The sequence below is a fragment of the Ursus maritimus genome, unplaced genomic scaffold (genome assembly GCF_017311325.1).
Source record: "Ursus maritimus isolate PB19 unplaced genomic scaffold, ASM1731132v1 scaffold_1, whole genome shotgun sequence".
NCBI lineage: Eukaryota > Metazoa > Chordata > Mammalia > Carnivora > Ursidae > Ursus > Ursus maritimus.
In genome coordinates, this window is record NW_024423343.1 from 50525318 (window position 1) to 50545489 (window position 20172).

The following is a 20172-nucleotide window of genomic DNA, read 5'->3' on the forward strand; positions in this document are numbered from 1 at the left end:
TACCCTCTGATTTCGTGATCTAAACAATGATTCTAAGATTCCTAAAATCAAAATCTGCAGTGTGATTTATGAATATTAAATTTTAAGGCATTGGCAAGTACTGATTTCCATAGAATGAGAAATCTGTAGAACATTTTCTAAACCCCTGTAGAATGTGTTGTCTTGGTAATCTGGAAAAACAAGATGCTCTGACAAAAGGAACCACATACTGTTTGCTCAAAATACTGTCCCAACTGGGGCGCCTGGGTGGCTCAGTCAGTTAAGCCTTCGGCTCAGGTCATGATCCCAGGGTCTTGGGATGGAGCTCCAAGTTGAGTAGGGCTCCCTGCCCAGTGGGGAGCCTGCTTCTCCCTCTTCCACTCCCCCTGCTTGTGCTTTCTCTCTTTCTCCCGCGCTCTCTTTCTCTGTCAAATAAATAAATAAATATAAAAATCCTAAAAAAAAAATACTGTCCTGACTTATGTTAAGAAAACTTTCCATTAAAAAGTCAGTGTCAAATTGGTGAGAAAGTAACAGATTACAAAGTTCTGTTGTATTTAAAACACCGACTTTATTGATTTCATGAAGGAATTTTTCATAGAGAAGACGTATAGATGACTGAGGAATTACTGTTAATGTTAATTAAATGGGTGCATTAAAGTTTTTTTGTAAGCAAACACACCCCCAAATTTATGTAACAATAGGAGAGAATGTTATTTTCTCTAAAAGTTCCAGAATGTAAGCCTGTATACTGGAAAGAGGAGTTTGCATAGAGGGTTGTTAAAGCTGCACAAAAAGGTTTTAGAAAGACTGATCAAAATCAATACTATGAATCAGAACGGTCATATTTCAGAGTCTTCTCATTATCATTCACTGTATTGTTTTTTTTAATATCAACTTTTATTGGTATTTTGCTGATACTAGTATTTCATAATATCTACAAGTTTATCTTCATCTTTTTCCCAGAACTGCCATGTACACGAGTGGGTATCTTTGTTCTGGCGAGAATGACTTAGAGCAGTGCTTCTCTAACTGTCTACATTGAAGGTCCAGCTTTTCTGATGTTTTGTTTTTGTTTTCAGGCTGTTGTGGATCAATTATATTATACAACAGTGGAAATGATTACTAGCAAAATGAAACTGATAAAGCAAAGGTGTAGAGACATAAGCCACATTTCTATTATTAAATTCGGTAGTTCTATTGTTCTATCAAATTGCTATAAAAGTTTTTAAATGCTTAGTCCCAGCGTTTCTGTTCATGGATTGGCACTGGTCCAGTGTTCACAATTTGAGTAGCATTGACTGGGAGGGTTCAGATTAACCAAAACCATCATGATTACCCCACGGTACAGAGAGCCATTTGAGTGATAGGGATCCTATCTTACTCCATATAGTAGCTATAGAAATAAACAATATCCTTTACTTACAATAGCATGCTTTCACTTCCCAAAGTGTTTGCATGTTCATGCTCCCATTTATCTTCAGGACATGCCGTGGCAGGGAGATGAAAGCTTATTACTTTATCATCAAGAAGCCAACATATCTTCATCATGGAAATGCATTTATTTAAGTGCACATGTTTTAGCCTACTATTTGACAGTATTATAAAAATCTGGATAGAACACACCATATGCAAAAAAATATAATATTTTTTTTAAAAAAGAACACATTGTGTGCAAACCACACAGTGAACTAAATTACTGACCTTTTTATTCAATTCAGGAAACATTTATTGAATGCTCATATGGCATGCACTGTCCTTGACTTCATATGTGGAGAATTTGAGAGGTGACTAAGATGCTTCTTCAGTCTGATAGGGCAGATAAGGCGTGCTATCGGTATGTTTAGTGCAGGGCACAAAACCAAGTGCTGTTAAGACTTGAGAAGGAAAGGCTAATTTTGCTGGAGAAAGTAGCATTTGAGTTTGGTCTTGATGTAAAGTAGCTGTTGAAACTGATACAAGGGATTTCTTCTGAAGAGGTAGAGTAACGAGCAAAGTCACAGAAGTATGGAAAAACAAGGGGAATCTACAAACCAGTTCATCCTAGCTGGGCTTTGCGTATGTAAGGATGACTTCTGGGAAATAAAGCTAGGAAAGTAGTTGTGAGCAATCCAATCTTGGTCATACAGAGGGTAGCAAAACTAGATATTACAGAAGACATGATGGGGAAACAAAAAAAGGCAGTTCCATTAGGCAACACACAACAGAACTTGACGAAATTCCTGATTAAACATGTATGTCCTTCTGAAAGACTCACCAAGTTTCTTACTGGCAATGAAGATAATTCATCTATCCTTACACTTTCCCTTTTCTTTCCCAGTACAATTAAAAAATCTCTCTCCACGTGTAATTTTGCATTTCCATATTCCTCATCCCATTCAGTGGACGTTATCATTAATATCATCTTCCTTAGAATCTACACAGAGAAAGTATGAATAACATTCAGATTTCTTTCTTTTTCTCTGATGTGAATGACGACGCGCAGAGATATTAGCGCGATGACTGCTGGCATTGAAACAAGCATGTAGCGTAAGGGGTTAGGGGCCAGTGGCAAGAAGAAGAAGCTGCTTGAGAGTTGAGAAGCAAAGACAGAAACAAGGATGACAGAAAACACATGGTATTTGAGAGACAGAAGCAACAATCCCCGAGCATGACCTTCAGATCCACTTTTAGCTCCAGAGCTACTTGGACTCTTTTTCTTAGATACCTACACAGTGGTCTCTTTTAGCCTTACGTCTCTTTTATTTAATTTAGCTTTCGTTAAAATGAGTGTTTGATGATGAAGACCTCCTGCACTTCCTACTTCATTATAAAGGAAAAGGAAAATAATAACTGCATAAATTGCCTTCAAAAATGCCCAAGTCACATTGAGCATAACAAAGATCAGGTATTAACTGTCTCCAGAATAATCCAGGCTGATCTCTCTCTCCCTAGTCTTAAGGAAACAGAAGCTGGGCATATGTAGTTTTAAGTTGCAAAACATTTATTCTCGGAAGTTAAATTTCCTAATAAAAGGAAACTGATGAAGGAAAAGGGAAGACTCTGGAAGACAATTGCATTAGCATGGTGGATATGTATACTGCCTTGCCATTCTCCACAATGCCTCCCTTTTTATGAAGGAGAATGGTGGGGAGGAAGAAAACTAACAATAGAATAGGTATATTCATTCAGATAGGAATTTAGAATTAAAGTAAAAGAGATTATTTTCTTCTCGAATGAAATAAAAATGTAAAGCTGATGGGTATAAGATAAAAACCAGAGAAACTTGACCCTGCGAATGGTCCCAGTCTTAGTACGCTTAAGTATGGGAAATAGTGTGTGTACTCAGCATAGAGATTCTTCCCACCAGCCACACTTTACATTGTTCATATTGTCACCTTTGGCCATAAAGGACGCCAGCAAATACAGCACCCCAGGAAAGCATAATGGGGCTCATGGACACACCGCCAAAAGAAGTGATAAAGTCACCAGCATGGGACAGAACAGGCTCTCAGTTTCAGAACATTGCATTTTATGATTAAAAAGGGCTGGTGGCTAATAAAATTCAGTGATTATGACATGATTTCCCCAACCGTACTTAAGGTAACACTAAGGTTACTCAAACCAAATATTTTAATGAATTCACAAAGACCAGAGCCATTTCTAGATTTCCCAGCTGTCAGAGTTCTAAAATATAACTATTACATTCAGCTCAACAGAACAGTAAAGCAAAAACACTTATTGCTGGTGACATTCCAGGGAATAGTTAAAATTGCTTTACGGCCTTCGGTAATGAGAGTGGACAGCAGTATAACAATACATAATAAGGTGAGTTTAGTTTTATGTCCTGAGAACAATCTGCTTTACCCTTATGGTTCAGTTCTTTAAACTGTTTCTGTTTTAAGTAATTACAAAAGATAGCTGGCAAGTGACAGTTATAACCACTGTAGCAAATGGACTTGGTTGTAGTGTGGTAGTCTACCCCTGAGTACTATTGTCTTAGACTTCCAGGGCATGTAGTGTAAGTGAGGATGTCACGTGAAACAAATGTCTCCTGACTTACACTAGACTTATAAGGATCTCCTTCAAGCAAGACCAGCTCAAGTTTGTGGCTGGTGGGGTTTTCCGAGGGGTGGTACATATAACCCTGGTTATGCTTGAGTTGCTATTAGGAGACACAAGAAAAAAATGTATTTTGTTTTAATAGTTATATATATTTTTGGAAATTATCACATGATAATTAATATAAAGACCACATCAAATCTATGATTTCAAAGATATGACCGCTTAAGTTGGATATATTTTAAAAGTTCATATGGAAAAGGCCAAACTTCTGATGTTGGTGTATAATGACTATGGCAGGAAGTCTCCAAGATGGCTCCATGGGTTTCAATTCCTGGGATTCATGCCCTTGAATAATCCCCTCTCACACTGGATAGTACCAACACATGACTCATTTAACCTACAGGCTATTGTGGCAATGAAAGAGTGTGACTTCCAAGGCTAGGACAAACGTCACTGAGGCTTCAGTTTGACCTTGAGTCGTTCATTCTGAGGGAAATCAACTGCCATGCCACAAAGAACAACCCTATGAAGAGTCCCAAGTGCCGAATGACTGAGGCCTCCTACTCACCGCCAGCGAGGAACATTATCTCTTGTTTACAGCCATTGAGAGTGAGCCAACATCTTTGACCGCAGCTTCATAGGGCACAAGGGGCCAGAATGACCTCAGCTGAGACCCTCTTGAATTTCTGGCCCATAGAAACTGTGTGAGATAATACGTGTCTATTGATGTTTTTAGATGCTAAATTTGGGTTAATTTGTTAAGCAGCATTAGATAACCAATAATAGATAAAGACTACCATGAGCAAGAGTGGGAAACAATGACAGGGGATCCCATTTACCAGTGCTCCTATACAGCTCTGTTTTTCCTCCTCTTCTCTGAAACTTCCATTCCATAGAGCTGAACCATTCGATCTCAGTTCTAACGGACAGTGTACCTCTTGCTTCTGCTTCTGGCCGAGCCTGCACATGGTACCTCGTATCTGACAGTGTCCACTATCACTTATTCCTTCTCACAACAAGAAGGTTAAAGGCTTTTAATGAATGCAGACTCTGCAGCCAAGAGAAATGCAGTGCTTTCCCACAGCCATTTGGTCTGTCTGAGACGTGTGATCTGCATGAACAGTTCCCGATCCCAAAGATTAAGTGACTTGTTATTTCTCTTGTCCCTTTTCTGTTTCAGAAAGGTCTCAGAGCAGCTGCCATCTCTTAGCTCTTCCCTCATGTGCAATTTTACAGTTTTCTAGGGCCCCTCACTAGGTCCACTGCAAATTGAGAGTTATAACATTGTTATTTAATGATTTTCCCCCCTAACAACTTCAAAAATACGTTTTAGATATTCTAGTTATTAATTTTCTCCTTATGTCAGCAGAAGCAGTTTGTTTTAAAAAGTTCTTTGAGACTTTCATCCAGCTTCTTACCTTTACTCAGAGGACTTGGTGGGAAGAGTCCCATGAGGCTGTCACTCCCTCAGATGAGGGAGCAAAGAGCTAGGGGAAAGAGCACAGAGACAGAGTAAGGAGAATTCAGTCAACGTTCTACATTTACTCGCATATTCTTACTCACTTTTTTCTATTTCCCAATTATTTTCTCATCATCAATGGAAGTTTCTTATTAGGTCTTGGGTATGCATGTTGAAAATTGATTTGGTTTCCACTATGTTCTGCAATGTCAGCATTTCCATAATTACACACCACTATTGGCTGTCCACCAGACGACTGCTAAAACTACATATCATGGGGTTTAACTACAGGCCAGACCATGGTGTTTTTTAATCTTCACTAGAATTCCTTCCAAATAACTAAGGAGCTAATCATCCTTTTTTTTTTTTTTTGGTCTCTAGTTTGGGCCTTTTTAAGCACCTCTCTTGCAACAGATTAGAAGTTCCTTTACCTTTTAAGTTTTCAAGCTGCTTTTGTTCATGGTTTGGGGGAAAAGGAAGAGGACTTGCATTTCTCTATAACTCCATGACAAAGGGCTCTATGAGCCAGACTCACTAGTAATTTGCAGGATGTCCTGACCCACAGACACATCATTTGCCACATAATAAACTTAGTAAAATACCAAATTTTGTGAATACCTAAATCCGACACTATCTACCTCAGGAATTCTATTTTTTAGTATCCATATCCCAAAGAACCCAGATGAAAGCAAACATTGGCAGAGGTGCAAACTAAATATACCAGGAAGGCTAACTTCCAGTTCTGCCTCTAAATCTCTAACCATGACATGGACGAGTCTCATGACTCTTCAGATGCCAGCCACTCCATCTGTAAGATAGGAGGGTTGGAATACATGACCGAAGATCACTTCCAGCTCTACAGGCCAAAAACTCTGTAAACAGTGTTGGCAGCTCAAGACACCCACACTTTCTGTAGGCACATATTCTCCCAACCCCTTTGTCCTGTTGTTCCTGCCCGCTGGTCTTGCTCCTTGACTGTTTTATTGTTACCGGTCAAGCCTGTTCCTTTTCTTTGTCTTTTTTGTTTGATGTTTAATCCTTCATTCTTTTTACTTCCTTCTAAAGTCTCTGCGAGGGAAAGGGGGCACCATAGAGATTTGCTGCCTCTTGGTATCAACTATGATTTTCTAGATTCTCTAGAAAATAGATCTGAAAAAGGCCTTCCAAAAAGTTGTCACCCAGTCATTCTTTATGTGCCTATCATTACTTTCTGGTATATTCTCTTTAATTATTTGGCTATTTATTGATTTTAGGGCTTCCCCCACCAGAATGTACTTTCCATAAATATCTCCATCTGTGTGCCATATTCCTGTTTCAGCCTGAGTTCCTAGGCCATTGTTTGACAAGATAATAATTGGGTTTGTTTGTATTAGCTTATATGCTCAGTATGCTAAATTAATTAATTGAACCAGAATCCCTTTCAAGGAAATCTGGCTTTTGAGGAAAGGATGCCCCCAAAGATATCAGAACTATTTAGAAATAGCAGCGGTTCAGAAAACACTTAATGTAGTCACATTAAATCATCCCCAGCGTGATATGAGGCAGAAAATCGAAAAGAAAGAAAAAATTCCTCGACAGAAAAGTGTCTAGTAAACCTCCTCTAAATAGTTCACCACTGTGTGGCACGCGGTATGACTGGATAAACAAACTTAACAAGCATATTTGGGTTGGAGAATTCTGGCTGTAAATGTACTTTACATCTCTTTTCGTGGTCAGACACAAGGTAAAAATGGTAGGGCCACTATTTTTAGTGATCATGTCATCCTAGGTTATGGAAATTTGTCATTAGTTTGAGTTCCATAAAGATAGTCTTCATGAATCTAAACCTGATTTTGTCTTTTAAGTAGGTGCTGTTTCTGAGAAGAAATCTTAAATGAAAGGGAGAGAGTATAAATGAAATTTTAACTCTAGAGCTGGGCCACTGTTTGCCCCATAGAGTCTTTGGGGGTGACTTTTGGCAAATTCTTCCTCTATGATTGAAGTTACCTGAATCTCTCCTCACGTAACCCTTCCTGAGCAGCTGGCGCAGTGTTGGCAAGTGTGCATCTAACACGTGAGCAAAAGAACCATTATGCCACTCAAAGCATATCCTGGCACAGGGTAGGTCAGGCAAGAAAACCAATTTAGTTGTCACGAGTAGGCATTACTTCATGTGGCACATAAATGACTCTAAAATAGCGAGGAGAAATCCAAGTGGGGAAAAAATACTATTTGTGTGATGAAACAGACAGGAGACATTTTGTGGTGAATATTTATATCCTCCAAGGTCCAGTTAAAGTCCTACCTCTTCAACAGAGCCTTTCCTGCAAGCTCGAATCGTATCTTCTCTGTTTTCAGTTATATATACTGTCTATTAGTGGCTCTTTTTTGCATTCTGTCATGCATAACCTTGTTGAACTTTTTCAAGTGTTAATAAACTGTCTGCTGAATAAGCTCCTTGAGGGACAGGTACTCTGTCTTATCTTTACTTTTATCATCATAGCATTGCTTAGTCTGGCTTGTGAAAAACCACTCAGAGGAAGTTTAAATTGAACTGACATGATCGAAGAGTAGTAACTCTTCATTGATAGCTTTGTAACGATGATCACAGTAGAGTTTACAAGCTATATTTTTTCCTTTTATGAATACCATGGAAGCAAAGTTGGAACTTTTATCAGTCAAGGTCCAGGCAGAAAACAGAAGGCTCTCTCACAGAGATGAGTGGAGACATTTTGCTGAAGGGAACACGTACAGAGGTGTGGCAGCATCAAGGACCAACGAGGAACGGTGAGGCACCTCAGGGCAGCAACTGTGGAAAGTCATTACCACTCCAGAGCCTGACGGGGTCCAAGCAGGCAGCGGTACTGAATCTGATGAGAGCTGAGCAGTGGGAAATGGACCACCTAATAGTTAGGACTGTAGGTAGAGGAAGGTAGTCACAATCAAAACACATTCTCTCGCTCTTTCTCTCTTGCAGTCTTTTTATCTCCCTCCCCCTCCGCCCACGCTCCTTTCTCTGATATCTACCTAGTCCCTCCCACTGGGTGAACCCAATGGGAAGTGAGAGGGTGAGAGAATTCAGATGATGTAGTCCATACCAGTCAGCCTGCTGGAGTGCAGATTTCCCTGAGGAAGAGCGGAGAATGGCTCTGGAAGGACAAATGGAGGATAATCAGTATAAGACTCCTTCCTGTTTTTTTTTGGATACTACTATTTGTAAACCTTGCTACGACTCTCTATTTTTACCAAATAATATAAGGATGGTCACCAGATGCAAAATAATTATCACCAATAAATAATGTGTGCAATTATATCATTTGTTTCGTATGTGGTATTTTTTTGTTTTTTTTCTCAAAATCATCTTATGGTTCCACTGATTTTATATTAGAGTTACTATATTTTAAAGTATCAACAATAGTGAGAAATACAATTTATTCTTGTTTTAACGTGTGATTTTTAATGTTAACCTTTATTTCTTATTGAAATCTATAATTTTTCTTCACTTGGTAGTATGTTCTTTTTCAAACCACGACTACATATTTACTTTAATTATTTAAAACATAGAAAATGCAAGTATTTTTAAGGAAAAAAAACCCTCTTTATGAGAAACATGGAAGCGTTAATAGTACATCTTCTACTTGTGGGCAAACTTATTAACACTGTTTAGCTCCCAGAAACCAGCAAGAAACCACAAAGCCTGGAGAACGAGGCTGAAGCCACACTCTATAAGTAGATGCTATAAATCCAAAATACAAAAATAACTCCTACAATGCTCAATAGGACCAAGGCTCCTTGACTCACCTTTATAGCACCCACTATTCACATGCTAACTCAGGCTTGAATTTTGACACTCTAGTTTCAGTGTAGATTTAACCTGTCCCCCAAAAGTGACATTTCCTATTTTAATGGATATGTTAAAATAATGCAAACATTTCTACATTGATGTAATGATTGGCTATCACAATATTAAATCTGCCTATCGTTATATCACCAGAATAGCTGATATAATGCTCTTCATTGGGTTTGGAAACACCGAGGGAAGAGAAGATCTAGAGAGAAAAAAAAAAAATTAAGGGTTTAGTTCTGACCTATTGAAACAAAGAGGCCTGTGCAAGTCCCACGGGGTAACTGGATTTGGAGTTCACAGGAGAGGCCTGGGCTGGAGATATAAACAGGGGAGCTGTCATTACGGAAGGTGCTTAAAGCCATGAGCCTGAATCAGATCACCAGGGAGGAAAGAGAGTAAGGGACTGAGTACCGAACAGCTCTTCGTGAATTACAAGGCATTTGAAGAGAAAGGGAGCTTTCTAGATATTAAAATGTACTTTTTCAAATTGTAATGATTAAAGTGATATGATAGTGAACTGCAATGGAGATCAATGATAAAGAGTCCAGAGAGGGACTCAAGTGTATATGGGAATTAACACATGATAAATGTAACATTTCCAGTTGGTAGAGCAGGCATAGATTATTCAATAGAACATAATCAGGATGAGAATCCTTCTCCATTTTCTTTGGTTACTACTATTTTTAAAACTTGTTGCTATTCTGAAAATTTCAACAAACAAAACCAAAAAGCTAAAAACCTAGAAAAATATTAGATCCTGTCTTTAATCCATGTGGAATTTACTTTGATGTAATTTATAAATGAATAAATTAGCATACAAGTAAAAAAATTGTAGTTCTGGGGTAAGGAAAGTATATTTAAGCATGACATATAAAATAGAAAACATATTTAAAAGTCAATAAAGAATGAGTAATGCAATAAAACAGTAAAGAAAACATTCTGGGAAAAATTTTTTCAACAAAACTGACAGAGGGTTATCTTCTTAATATAGCATATGAAGAAGTTTTATAAATCACTATTAAACAGATGAACACATCCTTAGAAACATAAAGGTTATGTTAAACAAAATAATCATAAAAATATAAATGGTAAATATTGCAAACATTGCAAAACACTGTTTGGTATATTTAAGTATAAAAACAACCTAAAACAATAGTGAAATACCATTTTTCATATCATCAGATAGGCAAAGATATTACTCAAAACATATATTACTAATGGAGGTCATGTTGGTGATATAGGTCAAAGGTCCTAATATTGTCTAGCACAGGTAGTTTTCCAAAGAGAGCAGCACCAATATACAACTCATGTCACATGTTTTTCTTATAAATGTGACATGAACACTCTCCCATCAAGAGGTGGGGTCTACGTCTCCTTCCCTTGAACCTGAGTGACCTTTGTAACTACTTCAACCAATGAAATGTGGCAGAAGCGATGCTGTGTGATTTCTAAAGCTAGGTCATAAAATGCAATATGGTTTCACCTAGCTCACTCTCTCTCTCTTGAAATCCAGCCCCCATCATGTAATGAAGCAAGTCCCTTAGCCTGTGTCTAGCATCAAACACCAGTCAACTAGAAATGTGAATAAATGACCAAGGCTTCAGATGACTGCGGGCCCTAGACCTCTGGTTTTCTGGCTGAGATCTAGACATCCTAGAGTACTAATTTATTTTGAAGAATCACTTGGACATGTGCACAAGTATATATGTTTAGGGAAGTTGACTACAGCTTCCAATTTGTTACTCTTACAAAGATAATATCAAACAATTGGGAACTACTTAAATTATAATATATTCATATAATGGAGTATTTTTCAACCCTTCAAAATATGTAGTAAATCTTCATTTGATACAGGAGTTCTTCAATTTATATTATTAGGTAAAAAATTAAATTTCAAACTGTTTTACTTATGGAATCCCATTCTTTTGGAAAAATTTTTCTCTTAATGTAGGCATACAAAAGTCTTGAAAATATCAAAATTATAACAGTACATATATTTTATAATCAAGTAAAACAAGCTATCTCTATTTTGAAAATTATGAATAAAAAACACAAAGCTCTTATGACTCTCATTTAATACTCACAGATGCTGTGAGATAGGTATTAGCACTTGTTTTATTTTTTTTCTTTATATGTATTTTTTAAATTGAAGTATAGTTGACATACAATGTTATATTACTTTTAGGGGTACAACACAGTGTTCTGACTACTCTGTACATTACACTGTACTCATTACTGTAAGTGTAATTAACATTTGTCACCATACAACATTATTACAATATTATTGACTATATTTTCTATGCTGTACCTTTAATCCTATGACTTATTTATGTCATAATTGGAAATTTGTACCTCTTAATCTCCTTCACCTATTTTGCTCATTTCCCTTAACTTCCTCCCCTTTAGCAACCACCAGTTTGTTCTATTTATGATTCTGTTTCTCTTTCTTGTCTGTTCATTTGTTTCATTTTTTAGATTACACATATAAATGAAATCACATAGTATTTGTCTTTGTCTATCAGACTTATTTCATTTAGTATGATAGCTTCTAGGTTCATTCATGATATTGCAAATGGCCAGATACCATTTCTTGTGGTTGAGTAATATTCTATTATATGTAATGAAATATTATATATTACATAAAATTGTTAGCAATATTCCACATATAATATATAATTGTTGAATAATATTCCATATACATAATTCCATATAATAAATGTATATTCCACATAATACATAATATGGACTATTATATTCCATATAATATATATAATTATATAAATATGTATATGTATATATATATATATACAAATAGATCACTTCTTTATCCATTCATCTATCGATGGACACTTAGGTTGCTTCCATATCTTAGAGGCTACTATAAATAATGCTACAATAAACATAGGGGTGCATATATCTTTTTGAATTAGTGTTTTCATTTTCTCCAGGTAAATACCCAGTAGTGGAATTACTAAATTCTATGGTATTTTTATATTTAAATTTTTTTTACAAACTTGCATACTGCTTTCCACAGTGGCTGCACCAATTTACATTCCAACCAACACTGCAAGAGCGCTCCCTTTTCTCCACAACCTCACTGACACTAGTTACTTTTTATCTTTTTGATACTAGCCACTCTGGCTGGTATGAAGTACTATCTTGTAGCTCTGATTTGTGTTTCCCTGATGACTGGTGATGTTGAGCATCTTATATGTCTGTTGGCCATCTGTTTGCCTTCTTTGGAAAAAATGTCTATTCGTGCCCTCTGCTCATTTTTTTTTTTAAAAGATTTTATTTATCAATTTATTTGACAGAGGGAGAGGCAGCAAGAGAGGAACACAAGCAGGGGGAGTGGGAAAGGGAGAAGCAGGCTTCCGGCTGAGCAGGGAGCCCGATGCAGGGCTCGAACCCAGAACGCTGGGATCATGACCTGAGCCGAAGGCAGACACTTAACGACTGAGCCACCCAGGCGCCGCCCCCCGCCCCCGCTCATTTTTTAATTTGCTTTTCCTGGTGTTGAGTTGTGTAAGTTTTTAAAATATATTTTGGATATTAATCCCTTATCAGATATAACATTTAGAAATATCTTTTCTCATTCAGTAAATTGCCTTTTTGTTTTGTTGATGATTTCCTTCCCTGGACAAAAGCTTTTTATTTTGGTGTAGTCTGAATTGTTTATTTTTGCTTTTGTTCCCTTGCCTGAGGAGACATATCTAGAAAATATGTTGCTAAGGCTGATGTCCAAAAGATTACACCTATGTTTTCTTTTAGGAAGAAAGAGACTCCTAAAAAAAGTTTTATTTTAGGAGTTGTACGGTTTTGAGTTAGTTCTTTAATCCGTGTTGAGTTATTTTTGTGTGTGGTAGAAGAAAATGGTCCAGTTTTATTATTTTGTATATAGATGTTCAGTTTTTCCAACACCACTTATTGAACAGACTCTCTCTTCCCCAATGTATATTCTTGCTTCCTTTGGCATAGATTAATTGACCATATAGTCATGGGTGTATGTCTGGGCTCTCCTGTTTTGATTATGATAGCTTTGCAGTGTATCTTGAAATCTAGGATTGTGATACATTCAACCTTGTTCTTCTTTCTCTAGATTACTTTGGCTATTCAGAGTCTTTTGTGATTCCATACAAATTTCAGTAATATTTGTTCTAGTTCTATGAAAAATACTGATGGTGTTTTGATAGGGACTGCACTGAATCTGTAGATTGCTTTGGGTGGTATGGTTACTTAACAATATTTTCAGTCCATGAGCATGGTATATCTTTCCATTTGTGTCACCTTTAATTTCTGTCATCAACAAGTTATAGTTTTCAGAGTATAGGTCTTTCACCTCCATGGTTAAATTTATTCCTAGGTATTTTATTCTTTTCGGTGCAATTGTAAATGGGATTGCTTTGTTAATTTCTCTTTCTGCTACTTTGTTATTAACGTATAGAAATGAAACTGATTTCTATATATTAGTTTTGTATCCTGTAACTTTACTCAATTCATTTATTAGTTCTAACAGTTTTTTGATGGAATCATTAGTGTTTTCTATATATAGTATCATGTCATCTGCACATAATGAAAGTTTTACTTTTTCTTTACCAATGTGGATACCTTTTATTTCTTTTTCTTGCCTGATTGCTGTGGCTTGGACTTCTAGTTCTATGTTGAATACAAGTAACAAGAATGAACATTCCTGTCTTGTTTCTGATCTTAGAGAAAAAACTTTCAGTTTTTCACCAATGAGTATCATGTTAACTGTGAATTTTTCATATGTGGCCTTTATTACATTGAGATATGTTCCCACTAAATCACTTTGTTGAGGGTTTTTATCATGAATGGATGTGAATTTTGGTCAGTTACTTCTCCTGCATCTATTCAGACAATCAAATGGTTTTATCTTTCATTTTGTCCATTTGATATATTACAGGGATTGATTTGTAGATATTCAGCCACCGTTGCATCTCTGGAACAAATTCCACTTGATTGTAGTGAATGATCCTTTTAATGTATTGTTGAACTCAATTTGCTAATATTTTGTTAAGGATTTTTGCATTTATGTTCATCAGGGATACCAGCCTATAGTTTTGTTTGTTTGTTTTCTGTAGTGTTTTTCCGGTTTTGGTATCAAGGTAATGCTGGCCTTGTAGAATGAGTTTGGAAACTTTTCTTCTCTACTATTTGGAATATTTTGAGGAGAATAGGTATTAGCTTTTCTTTAAATGTTTGGTAGAATTCACCTGCAACTCTTTCTGATCCTGGGCTTTTGCTTTTTGGCAGTTTTTGATTACCAATTCAATTTTGTTACCAGTAATCAGTGTGTTGAGATTTTTTATTTCTTCCTGATTCAGTTTGATTTTGTTTCTAGGAATTTATCAATTTCTTCTACATTGTCCAGTTTGTTGGTATATATTTTTTCACAGTACTCACTTATAATCCTTTGTACTTCTGTGGTGGTATTATTACTTCTCTTTCATTTCCGATTTAATTTTTTTAAGTTATATCTTTTTTCTTGATGAGTCTGGCTAAAGCTTTCTCAATTTTATCTTTTCAAAGAACCAGCTCTTGGCTTCATTGATCTTTCCTATTATTTTTTCAGTCTCTATTTCATTTATTTCCTCCATGATCTTTATTATTTCTGTCCTTCTACTCAATTTGGTCTTTGTTTATTCTTCATTTTCCAGTTTCTCCAAGTGTACAGATAGGTGATTATTTGAGATTTTTATTGTTTTTTGAGGTAGGCCTGTATCACAATAAACTTCCTCCTTAGAACTGCTTTCACTGAGTCCCAAAGATTTTGGACCATTGTGTTATTGTTTTCATTTGTCTATAAGCATTTTTTTATTTCTTCTTTGATTTCTTCATTGACCTATTCATTGTTTAGTAACATGTTGTTTAACCTATACGATTGTGGGGTTTTTAAATTGATTTTTAGTTTCATACCATTGCAGTTGGAAAAGATGCTTGATATGATTTCAATCTTCTTAAATTTATGGAGACTTGTTTTGTGGTCTAACATGTGACCTACCCTGGAGAATGTTCGATGTACACTTGAAAAGAATCTGTATTCTGCTATTCTGGAATGGAATGTTCTGTAAATATCTGTTATGTCCATCTGTTCTAATGTGTCATTCAAAGCCACTGTTTCTTTATTGATTTTCTGTCTGGAGGATCTATCACTGATATAATTGGGGTGTTGAAGTCTCCTGCTTTAGTGTATTATTATCAATCTCTCCCTTTATGTCTGTTAATATTTGCTTTATGTATTTAGGTGCTCCTATGTTGGGTGCATAGATATTTATAATTGTTATACTCACTTGTCAATTCCTTTATCATTATGTGATGTCCTTCCTTGTCTCTTGTTACAGTCTTTGTTTTAAATAGTGCTTTTCTTTTTAAAGAGATGAGCTTCACATGTTATATTTTGAAAAACTGCAAAATGCTCCCTGGTCCTTGCAGTCCTCCTCCATCTCCTTCCCCATTCCTTCTCAAACAAGCAAATTCCCTTCATGTTCTTAAAGAATGTCTGGGGAGATGGGAATAATAATGTATTTGAAGAATGTTCATAGATACTACCCTGAAAATAAATATCATTATATTATTACACATCAAAAAGACTCTGGACAATATTATGCCTGGTTCTACAAATGAGCAAAATGTCTCAGAAACTCTAACTGGCTTGTTCATTATCAGTCAGAAATTATTAGAAAACAAACTAGATATGCCAACTCCAAAATTCATAATCTTTGCACTCTATGGGGAGACATCACAAAGTGTTTCAAATTTCTATTGTGCCATACTAGGTATTATGCAAAGAGATTTATACAGTAATATTGTCATAGACATTATGGTCTATGTAAATTAATATTCATTTACTTCATTTAAATAGACCTATGAAGGCAAAAAAAAGATAATGAATATTACACATTGAATTTTACAAATAGTTCATTATAGAGATGACATAATAAAAAAGAAGTTAAGGTTAGTGTTCACTTTAAATCTGTTTTAATTATGTATGAAGTGATTTTATCTATTAGAAGACTATATGTTGTTTGTTGAATATATTCTAGGTAATTTCTATGATCTAAAATAGTAAACATAAGGGGCTTATTTCAAATATTAATAATATAGGACTGGTCCAAGGCATAACTGTGAATTCAATAAAATTTGTTTTCAGCATTCGTTCATATTTCCTTTATCGTTCAGACTTCATTACCTGGACATATGGACATGTGTCTATTTTCCCCATGGGAACGTCGATTTTTGCCATAAAATTACTGTTAGTTAAACTACATTGCCTATCAATTCTATATCATATGCCGAGAAGCAATTACAAATTTTGACATTTACAGTTTTAAATTAGTTATCCTGTCTTGCAGTGCTTGATTTCTCATCATGTTGCTTTAGAATGCTACATGGAAATAAGCTATTGAGACTTTTCATAAATACCTTGGTAACATTTTGCAAAATATTTTTAAGTTACGTAGAGGTGTTACATTGATTAGTAAAATGCCTAAGAATGTATCAGCTATAGCTCACATTTTATATAAAGGAGGAAACTAAAGCTCAGAGAATATTACCCAAGGATCAAAAACCAAAAAGCAATAGAGCCAGAAACAGAAATCCAGTTTCCTAAACCTTAGTCTACTTCATCTCCCCATGGCTCTATTTCTACTCTATGGCACCCCTACATCAGCTTGTTGGATCAAAGAAAACAAGTGACTACTTTCAGTCCTCCAGGATAGGATGTCTGCTGTCTATGGGATATTCCGAACACAGTGGTTGCTGGATTCTAATTAACAAGACAGTTCTAAATGTGTACTAAGGATGTGCCTCATGCTATAGGTTGCATCCAAAGCCATTGTTTAATTGAGTGGTTATGGCAATCTTCCTAAATCATTGCAAATTATTGAGCAGCATGTGGTACAACTGGGACCAGGAAGGCTCAGGTGTAATAAATGATTGTCCTTTAGAGAGTCATTTCTTCATAATAGGGAAGTAATTCATTAGGGAAATAAAAGAAACTTCAACTGTAGCAATTAAGCATATTGAAAAATATTTTATACAGAAAATCCTTTGCTTCTTGTCTGAACTAAAGCAGAAACCAAAGACCCATTTCTGAAAAAGTTATCAAAACATGCAAATTCACCAAAAATAGAATTGTTCTTGGGCTCATTATTTACATTGTGGCATAAAAACAGCCCTTATTTTCCAAGAAGAATGTTAAACTTCCATTTGAAGTGTTTTTATGTAAGTCAGACTTTCATCTTTAAATAAAATACAAAAAACAAACAAAAAACCTGAAAAACTCAAAGGAAAACTTCGAAAGTATGATATTGGTGTTTAGAGATATGTGATCCAAAACAAAAAGTTGAGAATCCACAGAATTCATAAAGCAGAATAATTTTTAAAGTAAATATGGTATCAGGAGTAAGTCTATAGTTACTACACCAAAGGTAATAAGCCAGGGACTATAATGTCAAGAATTCAAGTCTACCTGGCTCTGTGGTCACCCTGCAAGCCTCCTGGCTTTAGCAAAACTGATGACATCCTTGTTTTTCCTTCTCTATTTTTCTTAAGACCTGCGTACATGGTGTCTGTCATCTTCCAGTTCGTATACACAATTTTTGAAGCACATTTTTCCTTTTTGACTATATAGCAATTTGTTTTTTAATATTTTTTCTGGACAATAATTATAGATGTAGAGACCAACAATTCAAGTTGCATTTTTTGGTTATTCTATCATTTCAGCATTTTTCAACATAGTGAATAAATTTCATTCAACAGCATTTTTGTTAACACTTGTTGGGTAAGAAATCATTTGAGGATATAGTATAACTTGAGGGAATTCCAAAATGGGTAATAATTTAAATCTCCAAAAGAAGAAGACCGAAAGTTTACATATTACATGCTCACATTAAAAAAAAAAAAAGTCTAACATCTAACATCTGGGCATCATGATCAGACATTTAATTAAGGGAAAATGAATGTCAAGAATTTCACATGGATTTCATTAATAAGATTTGCTATTACATCATTTGAATTGGAGTCCTTTATTTCCCCACTTCATAAATATCTCCTCAAGGACCTGCCTGTGGGTGGAGAAGGACACAGAATTCACATGCCTTTGTAGAAATAGATGCAGAAAGGGGTATATGCCTGTGAGGCTCTCTACTGCACACTTAATGCATTGGATCAGGAGAAAGTAGGTTGTTTTGAAACAGGCAAGTTTCACACTTTTCTTTAAATATGGACTTCTCTGAAAAATGTTTCGGGGTTAAAAAACTAATTATGGCACGATTCTTGAAATGATTTCTGCAAATTGGCCAACTTAGTTTAGTACTGTGAAATGTAAAAGGAAACAACATAATCTTACACAAATACAGAACAAGCGTATGTCTAATATTTATTAAACTGACTAATGACTGAGCCATCAGGATGATAAAATTGATCCTGAGTATTTCAGGACCTGGATATTTATAGGAAATGAAAAAGGAAAGTCAAAATAAGATTGCTAGGTTAAATACAAAACAACATACTAGTCTACATTCAATACAATCATATTTTCTACTAGGAAGAATTCATTTGCATCTCTACCAATATATATATTGGTAATATGAAACTTCACAGAGCCTGGGCCTTAATCAGTAGTTAAGAGTCAAATAAACAAAGCTCCAATCCCTTAAATAATCTTTGAGTGGTTCTGTGGATACTTCAATATAACATTGAAAGAACATGTAATCCTACTTTGTCTAATTCCTAAGTTTTAGACGAGTTTTCCTAACATCATTAATATTTAAAATGATAATATTGTATGTCTGGCAGAGTCTATAAAGATCATACTTATCAAAGGAAACAGTCCTACAATTCATTAGTCAAGTTATACATAGGAACCACTAGTTATTAATTTGCGTTTTGTTTTTTTTTTAAGAAAAGAAACCTATAAAATCGCTCTAAGGCAAATGAAGTGAAGACATCCTGCTTTCCAGGAGGAAACATCTCATACAAGGAATCCTCAATATAATTAACAGCTGACTTCTCATTAGAAACCATGAAGGTTGGAAAGCTGAGGAATGAATATTCAAAATGCTGGAAGAAAAAGAATGACAGCTAAGTATCCTATAAGCAATAAACTACATTCATAATGAGACCTCATTCCCATACTTTCTTCTTGTTCTTTACACATGGCTTCTTTTAGTTCTTTGAATATATTTAGAGAGGTGATTTCAAGTCTTTGTCTCATCAGTCCAATATCTGAACTTTCTAAGATACATTTGCTATTGATGGACTTTTTTCATGTTATGGGTCAAATTTCTTACTTCTCTGCATGTGTCATAAATTTTTGTTGAAAATTTGACATTATAAATAATATAATGTAGGAACTATGAAATTAGAATCTCTGCCTCCCCAGGGTTTGTTGCTATTGCTGTTTGTTGCTGTTTGGTGATCTTTCTGACCTAATTCTATGAAGTCTGTATTCTTTGTCATTTTTGGCCACTGAAAGTTCTGATCATTTAGGTTAGCAGTCAGCTAATAATTAGGCAGAGATTTCCTCTAAAGCCTGGAACCAATGACGCTCCAAATGGTTGACAAAGGGCTCTATGTGCATGTTGGGGTATGCCTTCATCACTGAGCCAGGCAGTTGGGAACTCTGCCTCGGCCACTACGGCCAGCTTGGACAGAACCTCAAGGGCAGCCAAGAGTGAGCACTTAGCATCTTTTTGGGTTGTTCCTGAAAATTGTACACAGCCCCGGGCATGTGCACAACTTTCTAGATCTCCAGGGATATGTTACAGCTTGCCAAACCCCTATGAACATATTTCCCAATTTTTCCCTTTAAGCTTACCGGTTAGCCTGTTTTTTGCTCCAA

At 35.7% G+C, this 20172-nt stretch overlaps 1 long non-coding RNA gene across 1 annotated transcript in view; it reads right to left on the minus strand.

Annotated features, from left to right (window-relative positions):
- The window catches only part of LOC103659635, a 72636-nt gene that overhangs the window by 21530 nt on the left and 30934 nt on the right, over positions 1-20172 (minus strand). The window contains exons 3-6 of the long non-coding RNA XR_567566.2: positions 15620-15879; positions 8489-8610; positions 8214-8377; positions 5442-5510 (exon numbers count right to left, since the gene is read on the minus strand). This is a non-coding gene — a long non-coding RNA (uncharacterized LOC103659635). The remainder of the gene's footprint in view (positions 1-5441; positions 5511-8213; positions 8378-8488; positions 8611-15619; positions 15880-20172) is intronic.